General features: G+C 42.5%; 1 protein-coding gene and 1 non-coding gene across 3 annotated transcripts in view; both read left to right on the top strand.

The window, feature by feature from the left end:
* The first annotated feature begins 2,172 nt into the window (after nucleotides 1–2,172).
* The window catches only part of SLC16A9 (solute carrier family 16 member 9), a 54,252-nt gene continuing 34,099 nt past the window's right edge, over nucleotides 2,173–22,325 (top strand). Inside the window, exon 1 of one of the 2 annotated variants that reach the window (XM_059397458.1) lies at nucleotides 2,173–2,405. The gene's annotated coding sequence lies outside the window, so the exon portion shown is untranslated. The remainder of the gene's footprint in view (nucleotides 2,406–22,325) is intronic. The other variant, XM_059397456.1, reaches the window with a different exon arrangement.
* On the top strand, nucleotides 10,022–10,128 carry LOC132016984 (U6 spliceosomal RNA). Its single transcript, XR_009404074.1, has one exon. It is a non-coding gene; the product is annotated as a U6 spliceosomal RNA (small nuclear RNA).

The following is a 22,325-nucleotide window of genomic DNA, read 5'->3' as shown; positions in this document are numbered from 1 at the left end:
CTGGGCTTCTTCTGCCCACTCTGTTCATTGCAGTAGAAGCCTGGACCCCCAGCCATGCGAGTTTTGGACCCAGTCTTTGGGATCCAGTCTTACACTAAAGTTGGGACCATGCTCCCGTGTGTAAGAATGAACTCATTTTCAGTTCTTACTTGATAGGTATGGACTGGCCTGAGCAGACATGGGAGTACTGGTCATACACTCTCCTTTAAAAAAATCTGGGAGGGGCCCCTGGAGAGTGCAGTCTGGCTAAGTGACCACCTCTTGGTTTCGACTCAGGTGGTGATCTCAGGGTCTTGGGATCAAGCCTCGCATGGGGCTCCATGCTCAGCACGGGGTCTGCTTGGAATTCTCTCCCTCTGCCCCTCCTGCTGGGGCTTGTTCTCTCTAGAAATAAAGGATTAAATCTTAGGGAAAAAAAATTCTGGGAAAACTTGGTGGAGATGAGAACAGGGACAGGCACCTTCAGAAACCAACTGGTGAACAAATATTTTCAAGAACACAAATATTTTTCCTTGTCCTCAAAATATAATTTTATATACATGGATTTCTTCAACCAACTAACTACCAAGATGACACTTTTTTTGGTGGTTAGAAGGTATTTGAATCAAAGATAAAACTTTCTAAAATATCTTTTATCAAAACATATGGAGAAAAAGACACATGCGATCAATGTGCAGGTCAATACATTCTTATAAAGTGAACCATTGAGTAACCAAAACCAACTCAAAAGTAGAACATAGTGAGAAGTCCTTATTCTATCTTCTCTCCTTCTCAGGAATATGTTTATGATCTTATTGACAGCATCACCTCTCTGTGTTCCCTTCCAGAACCATTCCTGGGGCCACCCCCCTCTCATTCTCACGGTTACTTCATTCCCCGCCCCCCATCTTCCGCCCTCTTAGGACAAAACAAAACACCCTGTATCAACTAGCACTGGCCATTCTCTTCCTCATAACCTGAAAGTCAGTAAATTGGGTCCAAAAGGAATGGTGGGGCGCAAAGGGGATGAACCACTGTTTTCCTATCAGTAAGAAAACTGGATATGTGCTGTCAGGGTCCTCAGGATTTCGGGGAGACCGTACCATGCAGCCAAGATGAGAAAAGAGAGGCTCAGGAAGGTGAGGCAGCTTAATCTCGATTTCAGAAAAGAAACCTTTGCAAAGTGTGGAGTCTTGGCCTAGGTCAGAACCAGAGGCTTCAGGGTATAAGGAGAACTCTCACCTCGGTAATGAATAGTGGCCCTAGGCCTCTTTGAGAAGCTGGTGGAAGGCATGGTGCTTTTTCCCAGAAAAATGTATACACCGAAAGCACCTATCAATTTAGGGGTTCCCCTCACCAGTGAGCCCCTGGTACTTAGGAACTGTCCCCCATCTGCTGCAGTGCCTCTCTGTGGGGATTCAGCACACATCCAGTTCAGCTCCCATGACCATTACCTTTCAGCCACAGACAGGTGTACTGTTAATGCAGTGCGCCTGCCCCACAGACGGAACTGTACTTAGATGCACCCTCTCTCCCAGCAGCCGTGCGCACTGCAGGGTCGCCCTCCTTTCCCATGGAGCTGTCACAAAGGACAGCACTTGGCATCCTCACTCCTCACTGCCCAGGAGCACCGACTCCACAAAGTTCTGGTGCCCGGTTCTCTGGGATCGCTGCCAGCTGGGTATACAGCTCTGGCCAGGAGGGCGCCCAGCGGCCCCAGGAGACTAGGAGACCGGAGGCGGCTTGCCCTCATCTCGGCTAGACCCCGGCTTCCGCAAATACACTGGGTCTTTGGCGAGCCGGTGCGGGCACGCGGTGGGCGGCAAGGGCGCAGAGGCGCGGGGGGGCGCGCGCGTGTGCGCACCGATAGGGCGCCTGGCCGGCGGTGCCCCGCTCTCCCGAGGCCTTGGTGGCCCGGGGCCGGGCGGGGGCCGGAGCCGCGAGAGCAGGAGCAGCGCCCCTACCGCCCGCTTTTCCGCCTCCATCTCCTCCGCCTCCTCCTCCTTCCCCCAGCCACCCGCGCAGTCACAACCGGTTCAGACTGGCCAGGGTGCCCCGCAAAGGAAAGAGGCAGGGGGCAAACTGCGGGGAAGAACTTCCCGGGAAGGAGTAGGAGGAGGAGGAAGAGAAGGTGGAGCCCCGAGGAGGGGGCCGGCTCCCTCTCTCCCTGCACGCGGCCGCCGCCGGCGCGGGGCTCGGCGGGGGCAGAGGGCGGCGGCTCCCGGGGCCGCGCGTAGCGGGACCGATTGCCCAATACTCCGGCAGGGGCCGGGGCCGGGCCCGGGCCCCCGGATAAATACCTCCTGCAGGCCGCGAGCAGCAGGGGAGAGCAGCGGCCGCGGTTCTCACCGCACCACCCGCCCGGCTCGCCCGGGGCTCTGCGCCCGCAGCTGCGCCCCGGAGCCCCGGCCGAGGCCGCTACCCAGGTAAAGGGCTGGAGCTCGCGGGAGGGCGCCAAGGCTCGGCGGGCGCCCGCGCTGCCTCGCCTCCCAGAGGCGAGAAGTACTCCTCTGGCTCGGAGCGGGAGGCGGCGGCGGCGACGCTGTCACCCGCGCGGTCAAGCACTTTGGAACAGGTTTCTGGTTTAGGGTGTGTACCGGGGGGCTGAGCGTCCTCCGTGTGCCCAGCCCTGGATACCCGCCCCTATGGAAAGGTGCTTCTCCGCGGTGGGCAAGTTTTCCCAGCAATCTCAGGGGGCATTTTGCGCGGAGGTGGAAGAGGGAGACACAGATATAAAGAAAGGGGTCCTGGAGGAAGGACCGTGCTCAGGTCCGGCTCAGAACTCCCGAGACAGCAGCTGGTGGCAGAGAGGGGCTTGGGGGGCAATGCGACCGGGTGGTCCCCTCTTTCTCAGAGAGCAGAGAGGACTCCAGGTACCTCGCTGGTGCACGCTGCCGCCCCCGGGAGGGTCGCGGCCGGGGCCCCCGGGTACTCCAGGGCTTGCGGGGGCGGGCGGGGGGCAGCGCGCGGGGCTAGCTGCTTCTACGCCGCCGCGCCAGGTTCAGCACCACCGGGTCAGTCCGGGCGACCGCCGCGGGAGGCACAGCACCTCTGCCTCCCGGACACGGGCGGGAATTGGGAGGACTTGGAGATTACCGCTCCATCTGTGGTTCGCGGCGGGTAACCTGCTCAGCTGTCCGCGGCGCCGGAGGCTCTGGAAAGTGCTGAAACCATTTAAAAACTTGGTCATCAAAAGCAAATCAATGCTTCTTTGGTTGCCAGGTCTAATTCATTCAGCACAGGTCAATCCATCCGGGCTGTTTAGGGGGGATTTACACTAAACAATATACTTAAACAATAAGTTATTTCATATAACATTTTGGGGACCAATTTCCTGGGTCACAATTAGTTTCGGTGTATTTTTTTTTTTTTTTAAATCTCCAATTATCTGGGTAGTAGTTCAGAACGCAGATGGATTCTTCCTTCCCCCCAGTAGGATATTTAGTTGTTCCATCAAATTGTGTTAATTTAGTATGTTCTGATAGTTTCTTAGATTCAGGTTGGCTTTAGCTCTGAGAAATTGTTCTGACCGCAAGAGTACTTATATTTTGAGCTAGTTGGCCTTTTCTTTGGGAGAGGCTTTGCAGATACCGGCATATTTCTTGTAGCTAATGAGATTGAGCAAGTATTTAACAACCGAGTTTAAGCAAAGAACACATGGTCCCTGCCTTCAAAGAGTTTAGTCTAGTGCGAAATGGGTATGTTTACAAATATCTACAATACAAGATAGTACAAATGGAGTCAGATGGCAGCAACATCATTAGTGTGCTGTTGATGGCAGAGAAAAGGGAAGGTTCATTCAAGGTTAAGAACTAAAAAAAGTTACATAGCAGGTGTAGTGTTTGAGCTGGTATTTGAAGAAGGAAGAGGATTTCCTCCATTGAAGGGAGCCTTGCTGGAACAAGTGAATGGCACAGAGTTCTGGAAGTCCAATGTGTCCAAAGGAAGCAGGGTAGTTTGGAGTGGCTGGAGCCTGGAATTTCAGATAGATAAGGCTGGGAGGTAGGATGGGCTAGATTGGGGAGAATATGACCAGCCATGTGAAGAAATTAAAAATGTGATTGAACATCATTATTATTGTTATTATTATTATTTATACCAGCAATGTTAGCATCCTTAACTATAATTTATACCTTGAAGTTCATTTTTGTTTATTTTTTATTTTTTAAAAGATTTTACTTATTTATTTGACACAGAGAGAGAGATCACAAGTAGGCAGAGAGGCAAGCAGGGGGGTGAGGGGAGGCAGGCTCCTTACTGAACAGAGAGCCTGATGTGGGGCTAGATCCCAGGATCCTGAGATCCTGAGCCAAAAGCAGAGGCTTTTGCCCACTGAACCACCCAGGCGCCCTCAGTTTTGTATATATCCTAAAATAAATAAAGGGATATAATCTCAATGGTATTTGCTTCCTATAAACATTACTGTAAAAGAGTAATATATTTCAAGTAGCCTTTAATGCTTTATATAAATCCAATAGTTTTCCCTCCAAGTCTGCAGTCTTATGGTATACCGACTCTTAGTTTGATGAAAATTCCGGATAGGAAGACACGTCCACTTTCCTGAGCAATATGCAGAGTAGAGCCACTGTCTGTTCTGTGTTTCCACTGCCAATAATAATAATTATTATTAATGTTTATTAAAGATGATATGTCATGTGAGCCACATGCCTTATTTTGTCAAGGAAGAAGGCATAATTTTGATCTTAAGCTGATAATGTTAATAAGATCACTCAGCTAAGTAGATGATGGGACCAGAATTTGAAGCCCAGAAATGTCTCTCAAAAGCCCATCCTTTGAACTTGAATCCTATTGTTGAACTGTCACGCAACAAGGGCATAATACATGATAGCTAGTTAAAAGAAATTAGAAATTGAGCCTGCTACCAGTAGAAGTGTTTCTGTATTTTTTTAAATTTGCATCCTCATTCACATCATTCTGATTTTATTATTTTAATTGTTATAAAGACGTATAGCATTGTATTACATTTACATGTACAGCATAATGATTCGATATATGTATATATTGTGAAGTGATTACGACTGTAAGCTTAGTTAACGCCCATCATCACACATACAGTTTTTTGGGTGATGAGAACTTTTAAGATCCATTCTTTCAAATATATGATATACTAGGTCATCATATTGTACATTACTCATCATTCTGATTAATTTCACTTTATAAATTAATGATGCGACATTAAAAAATTTTTTTTAAAGATTTTGTTTATTTGTTTGACAGAGAGAGACAGTGAGAGAGGGAACACAAGCAGGGGGATTGGGAGAGGGAGAAGCAGGCTTCCGGCTGAGCGGGGGCTCCGTGTGGGACCCCATCCAGGACTCTGGGATCATGATCTGAGCTGAAGGCAGACGCTTAACGACTGAGCCATCCAGGTGCCCGAGACATTTAAATGTTTTAACACATCTTCAAACTATTCTATGATCTTGTGTTTTTATGACACACCCAAAAGAAACTCTTTAGCACTTTGAGAAGAGAGAGATAGGTTATGGATGGGTAAAACATTAGCAAATATGACACAAAGACCAGATCTGCCAGATTCTCTGGAAGAGTGTTAATTTCAAATATCCTTCTCATTATTCCCAATAACCCTCCCGAATGCACCAGATATTTTTGTGTTTCAACATCCCATATAGGTTGCCTTGTGTCTTGAGTTTTTATTCTGAAAGTGATACAGCAAATATACTGGTTTATACATGACATACTCAATTGTGTGCTCAGACAACAGATTGGACTCTACATAATCATGTACAAATTATGCAAAACATATACTAAGCAAAAGAATACACCGGTGTAGATACTATCATCACGCGAACCATATCACTCAAAGCATGGCCCAAATAGTAGCTACCACTCCAGGGAAAAGCTAAAACAAGAGCCCAGTAGCATAGGACACATGATAAGAGTATGGGATGCTGCGAAATGATTATACCAAATTTAAGCATCTGTCTCTCACTTGCTTGTTCTTAACTCTGTTAAATCTAGATCTTTCCATCTTTTCTCAGACTCTGCGTGGTTTACAAATTTGGCCATTTTCTCTTCTGAGCCTGAGAGCGGTACTGGAAGTAGGTGACTGTTACTGGATTAGTCAGTGAGGGACCTGGGTACTGGCCTCTCCTCTAACCACACACCCCCAGATTGGTGGAAGCAAGTTCACAGGGTTCAGCCAGGGGAGACAGGCAAGGCAGATGATGGGTAGAGTGGGGAGAGCACAGGTGAAACTCTCAATGCAGGTCAACCTTGGTCTTGTGTCAGGGAGCTCTTAGAGAGTGGAAGGAACTGGAGAGAACATGGCCATTCCGTGACGATGAAAGCAACTCAGTTCCAGCCAACTGTTATGTGGGAATAAGGACCCAGTGTTGCTGGGTCTTCTGATGGATTTTCAAGAGAAAATGTGAAATCTTCCAGTTTTAAATTCATTCAGAATTTGCAAAAGTAAAATAAAAATAAAATAAAAAAATAAAAAATTGTGCAGGCCAACAAAATACCTTTGGAGATCTAGAGATCAGATCTGGTTTAAAGGCTGTCACTTTGCTAGATGATTCCTAAGGCTCCTTCTGGCTTCAGGCTTCCATGATCCTATACTCAATCCGTGTTATCTCTAACCTATTTCTTCCATTTTGGTGAAACATAACACCATATCTAAGTCATGCTTTGGAGGATAATTTAGCTTTGGAGGAGCTCTTTGCTAAGTGCTGGACTGTGATCGATTTGTAAGGCCTTAAAGAGAAAGAATGTCCTTTTTTGATGGCCAAGCTGTTTTCATAATTCATAGGTTCCAGCAGTTAATTACTTGTGTTAATTATCTCTTTTGGGGATGGTTAATGTGATTTAATTCGAGGGCCCAGAGTTATTTCTCTAAACATTTTCCTTCTCACTCCAACCTGAGATAATAACCCATCAGGAAATTGATCCTGGCTCCCCCTTGGGCAACTTGTACTCGTGGTCTGACTTATGGCCCTTGGACAAAGAAATCTTCATCGTCTTTACCCTGGCAAAGTTTCACTGTGTAGTCTGTCTCTCCTTTTAAACTTGGAAGTATTTGGGAATGTTCTTGAATTGCATACTGAATTAAGAGTTTAGCTTTTGAGTTGTGTTAATTCAGCAGTATAGGGCCTTTTTTTTTTTTTTTTAACATTCTTATATGGACCCCAAAGTAAAAATGAAAACAAAAAGTAATGCATTTATGTCTGATTCCAATTCCAAATTACCTTTAATAACTCTGGTTCCTCTGCAGTGAAAACTCTTTAATATAAATTTTTTTTAAAGCTCAGTGTATTGGATTTAACTGGCTAAGATGTGTTCCTCACTTTATGTCAATGAGCCATTTTACAAACAAAAGAGTCTGATTCTAACTGAAAAGTTCAGAGCAGATGTTGACAATGAGACGGAAGCATTTGAATAAATAACACAAGAATGGCATGTTTAGAGAAACTACATATCTTCTTGTGACGGAGCTGATTTCAAGAGGACAGAGGACAAACAGAAGGCTCTGGATGACAGTTGTGAGCCACAGTTTGTCCTTGTTCTGGCTCCAGGAATGTGTCGCCCACCCCCACCTCCCAAAGTGCCCCCTGCCCTTGCCCCCCTACCATGTTGCCCTTCAGTGTGTCAATCATGTTTAACATTTAAAACCAAATCTAGAATCAGGTAACTGTCTGGCCGTTAAAGACATAGCATTTGATATTATATTGGTAAAAAAGTTTGAATTAGAAAAAACCCTACAATTTCTTTATTTTTACCCACGTGTTTGGCTAGTCCTTCAGATTCAATGATGGAAGCAACCTCTAATCTCCATGGATGCAGGGACCAGGCCGTCTTGGTTCCACCGTGCCTTCTAATTCATTTTCTTCTAAATAAAGGCATGTTATCTTCTAAATGCACGTAATTCATTTTGTTGAATGAGAGATGTTTGATTCATCATTTTAATAGAGTTAGGTAAGTAGGTTTTTTTTTTTTTTTTAGCATTCATTAATTTCATAAAGATTTATTGAGCTTTTACTATGTGTCCAACACAATTCTTAGTGCTTGGGATGTGGGACAGGCTTGTAAGTTAACAAATAGTAACAAACAATAACAGTTTATTGGGATGAATGTTGTAATAGCAAGATTGTCCAAATTGGTGTGAGATATTAGGGGAGGATAGATTGACTGTTGAAGAGTCAGGATGGCATTAAGTAGAAAGAGACATTTTAGGCTAAGTCTTAGAGGAAAAGCAGGAGCTTGTCAGTAGGCAGGTTGGAGATAGGCATTACAGCCCCTCTCTAAAGGACGGAAGGAGCGGGGCTCATGTGCTGAACTGCGACAATGGCTTGGGGACCACAGGCTTGTGGGACATCCTAAAGGGGTATAGTTGGGAGTTGGATTGTTGCAGATTTTTAGAGGAAAACAAAAGGCATCTAGTAACTCGCTGGATATTTAAAGATGTAAATACCTAATGTATGAACAAAACATGGATTTCTAGAACAAATTTTTCATTTTTATAAGTTTTGAATACTCATTCATTGATGGGGGACTGTCAGCTCCATGAGGGCAGGAAAAATCTTATATTTTCTTATATGCTTTTACTAATGAATTAAACAGAGAGCTTGTGCCCTACTAGTGGATACACTGTGGGTGGTGAGGGATGGCTGAGAGATCTGAGAAGTTGGAGGCGGAATTTGAGATGAGGAGAAGCCTGGTTTGGCCGCAGCCTGCAGGTGCATTGCTGCAGGGAGAGAGCAGAAGCAGAAGGGTCTGTGAGCAGGCAGCTGTACGGATTTGCAAAGATGTAGAGGGAGGGTCCGACCCCAGAGCTCCTGCTTGGTAGGCCCAGTCCTGGCTGACCTGGGACCCAGGGGAGGAGGATCAGGGACGGGCTGCAGACGGCGCTTTCTGCTTGGTCCAATGAAAGCCTGGCTGTGTTGGTTTTCCAGATGAAATTCCAGATGAATTTGGGAGGAGGAGGTTGATGGCTGCATGGGGTGGGAGGGGCCTGAACCCAGCCAGAGGGGCATCTTGACATAGAAAATGATAAGAAATGGGGTAGACCTGTGGGTTTGGAGTTCTGGAGAGAGGTCAGGCCTGCGGATGGAGACTTGGGACTCCATCCTTTGCAGACATGCGGTCCCCCAGTGAGGCTAGAGAGCTTGTGGGGTCGGGTGGGTGCGGAAGACCAGGGGGGCGCTGGTTTGCAGAGAAGATTGGGGAGGGGGGCGGTGGTTGGGCACTGTCAGGAGGACGGTGGAAGGCAAGCCCGACCTGGCTCCGCGCTGAGGCGGTGGGGGCTCCACAGCCGGAGCATTTCTCTTGTGTGGACGCGTGGGAGCTAGACCACAGTTGCGGAATCATCAGGGGGTGAGAAAGTGAAGCCAGGGAGCGTGTTCTTTCGCGTTTTTCTCAGAAAACCTGTGAAAGGCGCAAGGACCGCGAGGAGAACGGTGCGCACTCACTCTGCCAAGCCCCGGGCTTTGGGTTGCGTGGATTGTGTCCTGTGTTTCTCCTAAAAGTCCCGAGACGTTGGAGTTCTTGCTCTTTCTATTCTGTAGATGAAGAAACTGGGAAGATCGTGAACTTGCGGTGAGTCTCGGGGCTAAGGGCCCGGTGCAACCACGAACCCCAGAGAAATGACTCCAGGGTCCATGTTCTAGCGCAGGGACTTGTGGCAATTTGACAGTGACCCGCAGTGCGATATGTTTGTGCGCCCTGCACACACACACACACACACACACACACACACACTCACACACCCCGAAGCGCAGTTTCCCAGACTGCCAGGGAGCCCTCACCACCCTGCAGGAGCTGTTCTTACATTTTTGATTCTTACCTGTTTTGTTCCAATTAAAAAAAAAAAAAAATGTACTCACAATCCACACTTGATTTCATGACCTGCGATGTATTGCAGAGTTTGGACAACACTGCTCTAGCCCACAGCTTGGTGGGCTTCCCAAACTGCTGCTTAATACTCTTTTCTGTTACACTCCACGAACATTGTTTGAGTGCCTATTGTATGCATAGATGCAGAAAGAACGTAAAGAAGATAAGTTGTGTGCTCGCTTCGGCAGCACATATACTAAAATTGGAACGATACAGAGAAGATTAGCATGGCCCCTGCGCAAGGATGACACGCAAATTTCTGAAGCGTTCCATATTTTTAAAAAAATTAAAAATCAAAATAAATAAATAAATAAAAATAAAAAACAAAAACAAAAACAAAAGAATATAAGTTGTGCCCTTTGCCCAGGAATTTTTGTTAGTGAAGAGGAAGGGAAGAAGATGAGTAAATGGCACACCAGAATGAAGTAAGAAGAAAAGAGTGATGTAAGCCACATCGCATGGAAGCCCAGGGCGCTTAATGCTGGCTCTAAATGTGTATGGATTTGACTAGTAGTGTCTGTTGTTTCCTGTGCTATGAAAATATTTAAAAAAAACTTTTATGAAATGAATACAAATGTCTCTGGTAAAGACTTTTAAGAGTAGAGGCCAAAGGAGATTTGAAGACCATGATATTCTGTGTATTTTTCTCAAAGCTCCTGAAGTGGTCAAAATATTATTTTTATCTAGACATCTGTTTGTTCAGTGTAAACCCCCTGGATGATGTTAGCAAATTCAGTCATATTAAAGAAATCCATTAAAGGGGCGCCTGGGTGGCTCAGTCGGTTAAACATTCAACTCTTGGCTCTGGCTCAGGTCATGATCTCAGGGTCATGAGACTGAGACTATGTCAGGTTCCACACTCAGCATGGAGTGGGCATGAGTTCCTCTCCCTCTGCCTCTCTCCCTCAGCTCTCTCTCTCTCTCTCTCTAAGTAAATAAAATCTTAAAAAAATAATAAAGTACATCCACTGAAACATTTTAAAATCCAAGAGCATCCGTTAAAAAAAGTTTACCATCAACTTCCCGAAGTAAAAGAATGCAACCATGCATTCTTCATGAACCTGCATTAGGCAACAGCTCCTCAGGTGGAATGGAGAAGCTTCAAATAGAATTTGACAGAAAACCTATGGATGCTGGGGTAGAATGGGAATTATTAATAACTACCTAAGTTTTATGTAGGGTTGTATGCAGATTAAAAAGATAACGTTTGAATGGCGCCTGGGTGGCTTAGTCAGTTAAACCTGTGCCTTCAGCTCAGGTCCTGATCCCAGGGTCCTGGGATAGAGACCCCAGCAAGGGTGACAGGGTTCCTGCTCAGTGGGAAGTCTGCTCCCCACCCCCGTACCCCTTCCCCACCCCTGCTCATGCTCTCGTGCTCATGCTCTCTCTCCTTCTCCTCCTTTCTCAAATAAATAAATAAAATCTTTTTTAAAAAAGATAATATTTGAAAGACCTTGACACTGTGTCTGACGTACAGGAGGTGTCAATAGAAAATGGCAATTAGAAGTTATTCCATGATATGGCTAAGTAGTAGTACATTTAAACCTTAGAAAACTTTCTTCAGTCTACTGTTTAGGGACTTTTTAGCAAAGTATGATATCATTTTTGGGATTAAGGACATTTTGAAATATTTTTCCATAGCTGTGATTGAAGTGGGGAAAAAAAAAGAAAGAAAATCTATTTAAATAACTAAAAGCAGCCATGCCTTTCATTTTATGATTGTACGTTAGGATGTTATTTAAGATGGCTTGTAGTGCTGTTGTCCCCTTCTTTTGCTCAGAATCACATGGTAAAATCACCCAGAGCTCTCTAACAACCTGGTCTCCCCTCCAGAGGTCCTGTTTTCGTTGCTGGAGGGTGGGCCCAGACATGGGTCATTCTTAAGCTCCCAAGGTGATTCTGCCAGGTAGTCATATTTGCAATATCCTGCAGGTCTTAGTGTGCTAAGTGCTTAGTATGTAGGTATGTGTTTCTTACTAAGTGTGCTTAGGATGGTTCCATCAAACCATTAGAAGCAAGCTCAAGTGCAGATATAACCTCAAAATAGGATTCTGCCTTTTTGCTCCTCGATTGCATGTAGATTCACCACCTTTCCTTGAGAACTGATTTAGAAAGGAAGATCTTAGGAGTCTTTGGAATAGGAAAGGGGGTTTTGAACTGGGACGATTAGAAAACTGGGGTGTGAAGAGTACAAAGAGGAGCTCGAGTTCTTGCAGTTCTTTGAGAGGCAAAGGAGCTGAGTTTAAAAGTTTCTGGCCCGCTCTGGTGATCAGTGCTTTCCTCCACTCTACCAGGTGCAGCAGCGGCTGGAAAAGGTGCTGGAAAGTTGTGTGGCTTCCTGAGTTGGGAAGAAAAGGAAGGGAGAAAATGAAAGGGAGAAAGAGAACAAAAGAAAGGAGATGAAAGCAAACCTTGTTTGGATTTCAGCACCTCCTCGTTCTGTCTTTTCTTGACTCTTGGTGACTGTCCTTTTCATTGTGTTCTTCCCTCACGGAGACTTCCTTCTTTCCATTTGCTGAATTTTTCTTACTGCCAGGAAATTATCCATGATGTGTCATTTCCATATCTTTTTTTTTTTTTTTTTTCCTGGAGGGAGGAATTTGGAAGTGGAGTGAGTGAGTGTGTGTGTGTGTGTGTGTGCTTGTACGCATGCACTATTGCGGCAGGGAAGGAGAGGTAGCTGTGGTTGTTCTGGTCAGCGGTATTTGTGGGTATAGTACTTTCAGATTTTGAGAGGATCTCTGCCAAGATAAAAAAAGAACGTTTTTATGACAGATGATTATATTCAAAAGGATAAGAAATAATAATGTACATTAAAATTGCTACGTGGGGCGCCTGGGTGGCTCAGTGGGTTAAGGCCTCTGCCTTCAGCTCGGGTCGTGATCCCAGGGTCCTGGGATCGAGCCCCGCCATCAGGCTCTCTGCTCAGTAGGGAGCTTCCTCTCTCTGCTTCCTTCCTCTCTCTCTGCCTACTTGTGATCTCTGTCCATCGAATAAAAAAACAAAAAAACAACAAAAAAAAAACAACCTTAAAATTGCTACGTGCCAGGCACTGTGCTGAGTGCTTTATGTAAAGTAACTCATGTCATCATCATAGTAGTCTGGCGAAGTAAATACTATCATCCCCTCCTCTATGGATGGAAAAAGTGAGGCACAGAGGAACTTGCTAAAAGTCACACTCTTGGCTGGTATCAGAGATGGGATGTGCAAACAAGCCACATTCTTATCCTTTATGCTAAAACTTCTAGAATATAGATCTTCCTGTATTTTTAGATATAAATATCTGTGTATGTACTTGTATGAAGCTGTAGCTTTTTTTTTTAAAGAAGTGTTTATTTACTGAACTTGGGGCAGATTAGATACACAACCAATTTTAAATGTACATCTTTTAATTCAATTTTGAAGTGTTTTCACACCCCCCCCCAAAAAAAATTGGCATTGCAACTGTTGTCTTAAGGTAAAATACAGTCACCTTAAACTGTTGCAAGTATTTTCACCAAAGGTTGAAAAACTGTTTATCCTGAACATGAAAACCTGTAACAAATTTAAATTAATTATACAAAACTCGTTACTTGTAGCTTTCCCCTTGTAAAGATCCGGAAAAAATGTACAAGTAACTAATATACATCAGTCACAACATAATCCTGGATCACCCCCACACCACGACCAGATGCTCCTTTAATTTTAAACCCATCATCAAAGACCAAAAAAAAAAAGTCATTTCATTTTATACAAAACAAAATCCACATGTGCCAAGAAAGACCCAAAAAACAAAAACAAAATCCTAGCTAACCAAAATCCCACTAACCACATTTGGGGACCTCACAATACCATTCCTAGAAGATCCCAGCTTCTCTCCCACTACCGTCCTCAAATGGAGAGGTTCCTTGACGAATGTGAACAAATCACTAGGTGACGCCATCATTCTGCGGGCAGATTATTAGAATTATCACCGTCTAGCATCATCATCATCATCATTAGAATCTGCTCAGAGTTTCACCTGCCAACCGCAGGCCTGCTCTGCTGGGGACTATCGAGGCTGGGGACTGCAGATGCCCTCTGTTGGGGCATGTGACTTGGACCCAGAGAGGTGGGGTGACCATTTTTGCACCGACTGCCTGGAGGTTTTTGGAGCTACTTCTCCTCAGGTTTTGGCTGGGCTGCTGTGCTAGAGAAGCGTGGCATTATGGGTGATTGAGTGTTCTCTACAAGGAGTGTGCCCGGGCTTGGCCATTTGGGTCAGAGGAAGAAAGAGAGGAAAAATTTTCTCTCTTCTGGCTGGCAATGGGTGCTTGCTTTCTCGGGAGCCACAAGGGTGGAACTCTGCTCATTCTCCAGCCGGAAAGCAGCCAACAGATTTTGGGGAGTTGCCACATCAAAGTGTGGGGTTAGTAGCATGGCCACCACCAGTGGGGACAGAGCCAAGTGTCACAAATGAAGAGAGAGCAGGCAACTGTCCATTCCTTTGTTCTCCCTCTGCACGCTGGGGTAGTTAAAAAATAAAAGCCGTGCTCTCCTGAGAAGGTCCAATTATTCTGCTCTTTTGTTTTGTCAAGTTAGGATTCTTTGGAGAGGGATGCTTACTTGTCTCTAGCCTTCGAATTCACTAGGGCACATTAACATGTTGGAGGTTGTTTTTTGAGTCGATACACTCTCTGACGCTATGTTCTCCTGTTTTCATTAAAAAAAAAAACAAACAACAAAACTTTTGCAAGCCTTCAGATAAATGGATGTAATCATCTTTTAAATTTTGTATCATAGATAATGATCCCCTTTTGCGCCTTCTCAAACATTTTATAGAAAATCAAGAAAATACCTTTGTCGTGGCCATCACTTCTATAGCAATTTTTGCTTTGGGTCAATGGAGCTTTGGGGGTAAATAAGCTTTGTCCTTGGCCATGTTATAGATGATAGGGCTGAGCCGAAAGAGCAGAAAAGTACTGGCGCTGCACTGGGACCAGCAGGCTCAGGTAAGAGTTTGCATGTGTTCCTGTCTCCCACTTCGTCCCTAGCTCTCAATCTTTTCTCTCCCTCGCCTGTATTCCTTCTCTGCTGGGAAAGAAGATGTGATGTTTGGTCAAAGGTTGTTCTCCCTTGTAGGACAGTGGTTCTCAACTCTGACTGCACAATGGAAGACAGAAAAGGTCAGGCCCTATCCCAGAGCAGTGTGTGTGGGGCCATCCATCACAGATGGATGATTAAACTCTCCAGATGATTCCAGTCAAGGACCCCAGTGGTTGGGCAGCCGTTTTCAGAGTGTGTCTGTGGATGACCTCCGTTAGAGTCACAGGGTGATTTTTTAAAAATGCAATTTCTGAGGTTCTAACACACTAAAAATGCTTAGGCCTTGAACCTGCAATAAAAGGAAACTAAATCTGGTAGGAAACACAATTTTTGAATGATTCAAGTTGGAATCTGGTAATATCCGGATCTTGGTATAACTATTATTCTAAATATTAAGAGATAACTGAGATTAAAAAGTCTTAGAGGGGCACCTGGGTGGCTCAGTGGGTTAAAGCCTCTGCCTTCAGCTCAGGTCATGATCCCAGGGTCCTGGGATCGAGCCCCTCATTGGGCTCTCTGCTCAGCAGGGAGCCTGCTTCCCTTCCTCTCTCTCTGCCTGCCTCTCTGCCTACTTGTGATCTCTGTTTGTCAAATAAATAATTAAAATCTTTTTTTAAAAATTAAAAAATTAAAAGTCATAGAAACCCTAGATTTAAATATGATTCAGTAAGTAGTTGCTATGAAACTCTTACATGAGTAACTAGTAACTACTTCTTGAAGAGGCTATCAAGTGATCAGGAATCCTTTATGGTTTTTAAAATAATGGCTAACATTTATTAAACCTTTTTACTGCGTGCTAGGCACTAGGTTTGCACTTGAAGTTCACTGTTATCCCATTTTAAGATGAGAAAAGTGGGGCCTAGAGATAGTAAGTAATTGGCTCAAAAACACATGGTAAGTAGCATAGACTAGGTTAGAAGCCAAATGTATATGTGTAATAACAAAGCTCCTGAAATTCTGGAACTACATATTGGAAAAATTTCCCTCTTCCTCTCTACCCCATCTTTATGGTAAAATTAAGAGGAATAAAGAGAAGCTATTATGCAATTGAAAATGTTAACTTGCTTCATACCATTTTCTTTACATCCTCCTTGTGTGTAGACATAAAACATCCAGACACCATGATGTACTCCAGAAACCCTGAATTTACGTTTCATTTTCATCGCTTAGATTCTTCTTTTATGATATGTGGTCACTCCTGCACCTGAACAGAAAGCAGCTTTGCTTTCTGTTATTCCTTTGTTCGAGGAGCTACATGTTGAAATAAGCAACACATCATCTCCTGATTTCATTTCCTTAGTATAACCTGTTTTCTAGGTTAAAAGTCTGGGCATGTGTGTTGGGGGAGTGTGTGTGGGGAGAAGGACTATATTGGCCCCGGGGAATTCCTCCCCTGGGTGGAAGACCTTCTACAAAGATTGTCGATTTTACCTCCAGATCAGATCATATATCTGGCGATTGTAACTGTGTGTGTGTTTATAGAATTATTTTTTTCCTTCATAAAGTCAGCTTTATTGAGGTATAATTTACCTATAGTAAAATTCGATGGTTATTAGTGTGTAATATAACGAATTTTGGCAAATATATACAGTTGGAGTTTACATTAAGTTTTTGATAAAGCTTTATCAAAAATGTAACCCACATACCCTATAATGCATATTTAAAGTTTGTTTGATTGTTTTCAGTATATTCACAGACTTGTGCAACCATCAGCAGAATTTTTTTTTTTTAAGATTTTATTTATTTATTTGACAAGCAGAGAGGAAGGGAAGCAGGCTCCCTGCTGAGTAGGGAGCCCAACTCGGGGCTCAATCGCAGGACCCTGGGATCATGACCTGAGCCAAAGGCAGAGGCTTTAACCCACTGAGCCACCCAGGTGCCCCAGGATTAATTCTAAAACATTTTCTTCACCCCAGAGAGAAACTTCATACATATTAGCAGTTACTTCCTGTCCCCCCTACCAAACCTCCTAAACCTAAGCAACCCCTAATCTACTTCCTGTCTCTAGATTCCCTATACTGAAGTTTCATATAAATGAGAATCCTGTAATAGGTGGTCTTTCGTGTTTGGCTCCTTTCATTTAGCATCATGTTTTTAAGGTTCATGATGTGGAAGCATGAACCAGCGCTTCTCCCCTTTAGACCACATTTCAGTCATCCAGTCATCAGTGGATGGACATTGGGGTTGTTCACCCTTTTTTAGCTGATAGCATTAATTTTTAAAGTGCAAACTTTTAACAGATAATCTTGATTTCTCTAACCTCATTTTGGCTTTTTTTTCTTCTGTATTTAATATACCAGAAGTCTGAAATGGCTTATTTCTTTTAACTTCTGAGACCGTCCGATTAAGGCCACCACAATTGATTTCACAGTAGTATTAAAGTTGTTATTTGGAGTTGACTTCCTTTTATAGCTCTGCCATTTTGTAGAAAATGCTTACAGAATTGTAAATATAGAAATCTGTGTGTATGTCTGTGTGTGTATAAAATAAGGCTATCTCAATATGACTTTACAAAGTGTTCTAATAGTTTTCTAGAAGGACAACAAGGTGGATTCTTTTCCTTTAAAAACGACCTTGATCTGGGACAAATAATACATTACATGTTTATTAAAAAAATGTTTATATATGTTAAAAAAAAGACCTTGATATATAACTAAGTTTATTTTACTTCAGAAGAGAAATCGTAAGCTGTACTGATTATGACATGTCATTGGAAAATGACAAAATTCATCCACTGACTATAACATTTAAAGGACTAACATTGGTGTTAATGTGTCTGTGTTCACTAACACATGAATCGCCAAGTGGAGTAGACTCACTTCAAAGTTTATATTATTGGCTCAGAGGGAATTTCTACTATTTTAAATCTTTATGCTACTCCCAAGTAACCAAAAATCAGTCATAAGTGTGTTGCAAGTGATGAGTACACATGCTACACTTTTCACTCCTCAAACACTGTAGAACGAAGCTACTTGAGAATAGGAAAGTGAAAGAGGTGGCGTCATAGGCGAGCTGGAGGCGGGCTCGAGCGCTGGCCACAGGCACAATTACTTGTACCTCTGAACTGCCTCTCTTTTGCTCGTGTCCCACTAAATGGAATTTAATTAACTTATAGTTGAATTATGAGCCTCAATATATGTTAAAGGGTATTTTTTTTTACCTATATATTTTTAGAATTCCCAAATAATTATTTCCTTGTCTTCATTTTTATTAAAACAAAGAATGATTTGTTTACTCACTTTTTTTATGAGAATTCCCCCCATTTTTTCCCCCTCAATTTCCAGCATCCCTGGACCCAGACTGCAGTGGTGGAGGATCTATGATGGATGTTTGGGAAAGCAGAAGTCACCGTTGTGCAAGTGCGGTGTCAGTGCTAGAACTGCTTCCCACAGAGCAGTAGTTTATGAAGCTTGTTACTTGCATTGGAGTCAGAACCAAAACCTAATATCCAGTAGCTTTCGAATGTGTTTTACTCTAAGAGCTTTGTGATAAAGCTCACCTACTTAATGTGTTCAGGTCTGTTGATTCTAACCAGGAGTTGTGCAAAGTGTATCATAATCTATTTTTAAAATACTTCAAAATAATTTGAAAACATTTCCATTACCCCAGAAAGAAATCTTGTGCCCTTGACAGTCCACGCTCATGCCCACTTTCAAACGCTTCTCAGTAGTGGCTGCCGTGTTTTCATCCCCAACAGTGACGTGCTAGGGTTTCAGGTTGCCTCATCCTGGCCTCTGGTTTAGAGCCTTTCATTTAACAAGAGTAGCATCAATGTAACTGAGGAAAGTCACAAAGCCCAGGTTGACTTAGACTTTTGACACAGCTGATGGATGACCAGGTCAAGACAAAACCAACCTGGAATCAACCATTTCCTCCACCAGGATGTAGTCATGTGATCCTATGCTCCTAATTAAAAAAAAAAAAAAAAGTGTTTCAGCATCAGGTAATTTGGCAGTGATTGAGATTGAACAAAAGAAAAAAAAAGTTCTCTTTTACCTCCTAAGATTTGAGCGAAAAATGTATCTAGGACTCTTTACTGACATATAGGTAACACTCAAAAGGGGTAGGGTGATTGGGTTATGGACATGGGGGAGCATATGTGCTGTGGTGAGTGTTGTGTATTGTGTAAGACTAATGATTCACAGACGTGTACCCCTGAAGCAAATAATATATTATATGTTAATAAAAATGAATGAATGAATGGTAAAATGCTTTCTGGTATAAAAACTTAAAAATGGACTATTAAAAATTATTATCGTGGGGGGAACAAAGGCAAGAGGGACCATCAACTGAAAGTAAGATCAATTGTAAATCACTCCCAATTTGGCAAAAAGTAGTATAGTATGTGTGTATACATTTCAGGGACAAAAAGCTTCTATGTCAACAGTGAATATTCATAAATGTCAAATATGCAGTTCTGGGATCCTATATGTGGAGAATAGGCATTTTCAGCCAGTGGATGCTTAAGGAAATAGCAAAGAATTGGCATTACTTGAACAGAACTAAATGCAGTCTAAGGTATTAGAGCTTAATCACCATGAGTGAAATGTAGACTTTCATCAACAGTTGGCATTTGCCTTTGACAAAACAAATTCTAGAGTTAAGAGATACACTGTCCTTTATACTATGATAATCTGATTTTCTTGAGTAATAATATGTTGCCATGGTAAGTTTTATTTCATGCTGTTTTCTCTCCACTCCAAACAAGGTTTATAATATGTAGAACATATTTACTGTTTAAATTAAAAATAAGAAGTGCACTTAAATGATAAGTTAACATTAATTTTGTGATGTTCCCTTAGACTGTAGTGTGACAAAGAATGGTCTTCTCAAAATGGCTTGTAATTTTGAGTTTTATAAGGTGTCTTGTTATGCAAAGTCTTGGTGTGTGAACACTCCGATTAAAAAAGATTCCAAATTTTCAAAGAATGTACTAGAATATGCTACAATGTGTGTTTCCTAGAAGCATACTTTCCTACAGTTATATGCGTAAGAGCCCCAAACTTTGAATATACTCATGGAACTCTAGTCCAAATAAAACAACATTCTCTGATGTTACAGAGCTTGTTATTTTTTAGTACAAAAAAAAATCCATCATTTAGGTAATATAAGTGGGTTATTAATGCCAGCATACATTATGTAAAATATGAAAAAAAATCCTATCTTAGGATTATAGGTATAGGCTTCCTGAGATACTTTCTTCTTCAGTTTCAACTGAGAGTGCTACCTTTCTAATCTTGTTTTCCTCTGTGAGTCCTCTAAGAACTGCCTTCTTTACCTTCCCCCAAATGTAGCAGGCCTGTCCTGATTCCACACCCAGGTGCATGTTGTTTTTCTTGCCAGAGCCACGCTTTCCCGAATCTCTCCATTGTTCTTTAGAAACCTACTTCCTAAGGCCTTCCACTCCTGATTTCATTTTCCTCTGACTCCCAAACATTTAATAGCCGGACACCTCTTTGGAACTCAGAGATCACACGCTATCTTAAGGCCATGTCATATTTCTTCTGAGTTCACTTGCTGTCTAGGGCAATATAATTTAATTTGTAAGTGATCGAGAAACTTATTGTGTAAAAACCCCTTTTATAAAGCTGCATTTCTGTAGATATTAGTGTAAGTGTGCTTAGTGGAAATTTCAGTTAATTTGAAGTTTTTATTTAAATAATGCCAGAGAAGAGATTGTTATCATATATGGAATCATAAGATATGAAGAAGGAAGGATAATTAATTTCAGAAAAAAATATGACATATCTATATTTCCTATATTATGTGGCCATAGACTATATCCCTAAACTTGCCCTTTGACCCAAATGGAACCAAGTAGGGCATAGAAAGTTAAAATAATCAATTTGAAATTATGGTGTACTCAAATTTATTTAGTCTGTTCTAAGTAAAAGAAACAAACACCAGCTAACTTCACAAATAATCTTTTGAGTTAGCTCATGGAGTGAAATGAAAGCCTGGAGAAACCAATCTTGGGTATCCCCTAGGTAGTCAAGGTAGTAGGAACTGACAGAAGGTCTCTTCAGTGTACTATCTTTGAAATCAATAAACTTCAAATGTCTGGTTTTTTCCTTATGGCATTTCACCTAAGATTCAGAAACCTGATAGAGAGGTCCTGTTGCCCTTGCTTGGGTTAGATACTGTCCTATGGGTCAAGATCAAGGAATCTTAATCAGCAGTGTTACCAACTGTCTACCTATAGAGAAGATCCAAGTCTTCCACAGGAAATTGGGAGCCATTACAGAAGGGGGGGGAGGGAAATAAAGATTAGTTTATTTGTGAAATCAACTTGCAGAATATATAATGTCAGAGAAATAGCAGGTGAGAAACACCTAAGGAATAGAGAGACCTGTAGGAGGAAGTTATTCATTACCCTGACAAGAAATCACGAAATGGTATTTTCCAGCATGTTCTAATGAGACTACATGTATATCAAACTATGAGACAATTAAAGATTAGAAACTGTTAGCCAACTCGTTGTAAAAACTTGTCTTTCTAGTCAGAGTTGATATACATGGGAGCTTTGTATTTCAAAGGTTGTTCTCCCAAATATTTATGGTGAGAAGAATTCTCTGGCTCTTGTCCTATGTGTTGAAATGTCACCCTAGGCAAAGCAAAGTAAAGCAAGGCCAAGGTATTTTGTGTATAAAGGCATTTCTGTCTCCTGAAGTGTGCACACTGGCAAGGGAGATTCTCCTCACCCCTTCACTTTCCCCACCCTCCAGAAAATACTGGGGCTTTCTTTGCAATTCTGGTGTTCTGCCTATGTAATTGTATACTTTTCCTGAAGTTCTGTAATTTGAAGATTTAAATAAACAACAGTCTCATATGCATTTGTTCTTATATAGCTTTTTAGTCTCGCTAGCTGTTTGGCTATTGCTATCATAATATCTAGTTTAGGGAATCAAGACTATATTTTCTTTAAAAGGAATTTTGACCAAGAAAAATGGCAGAGTACCCAATTGTCATTAGAAGGACCAGCATTATATTATTTGCTTTTATAGTAGAGTAGGTACTAGAAAGAGCTAGTTTCTGATGGTTATTTCAAAGGATTTAGATATTTGGAAGTTTGCAGTATTCTGTCTGCTAACACAATCATTTGGTCTGAGAGGCTGGCCTTTAGACTCTGCAATTTTGTGTACAAATTGTAACCTCTTCCAGTTTTCAGTTATGAAATACTGAAAGTTAATTTATACAAAGGCCTGTGGCAGGTGGGGATGTGATTTTTGCCTAGTGTTCTGAATGTCAAAGTGAATACATTCACTGAAGCGCAGATAAATTGGTGGTTGTAACCATGACTCTCTTAAGATAGCCAAATGCTCCACCATCTAATTAGGGGCATGCATGAATGGCTGAATGATATTTTCCACTGTCTTTAGCTATTATCTGATGAAACAACAGCCAAGGGAATG

The sequence above is a fragment of the Mustela nigripes genome, chromosome 4 (genome assembly GCF_022355385.1).
Source record: "Mustela nigripes isolate SB6536 chromosome 4, MUSNIG.SB6536, whole genome shotgun sequence".
NCBI classification, from domain to species: domain Eukaryota; kingdom Metazoa; phylum Chordata; class Mammalia; order Carnivora; family Mustelidae; genus Mustela; species Mustela nigripes.
The sequence above is the reverse complement of the archived record's forward strand: the minus strand, read 5'-3'. Positions and strand labels throughout refer to the sequence as shown.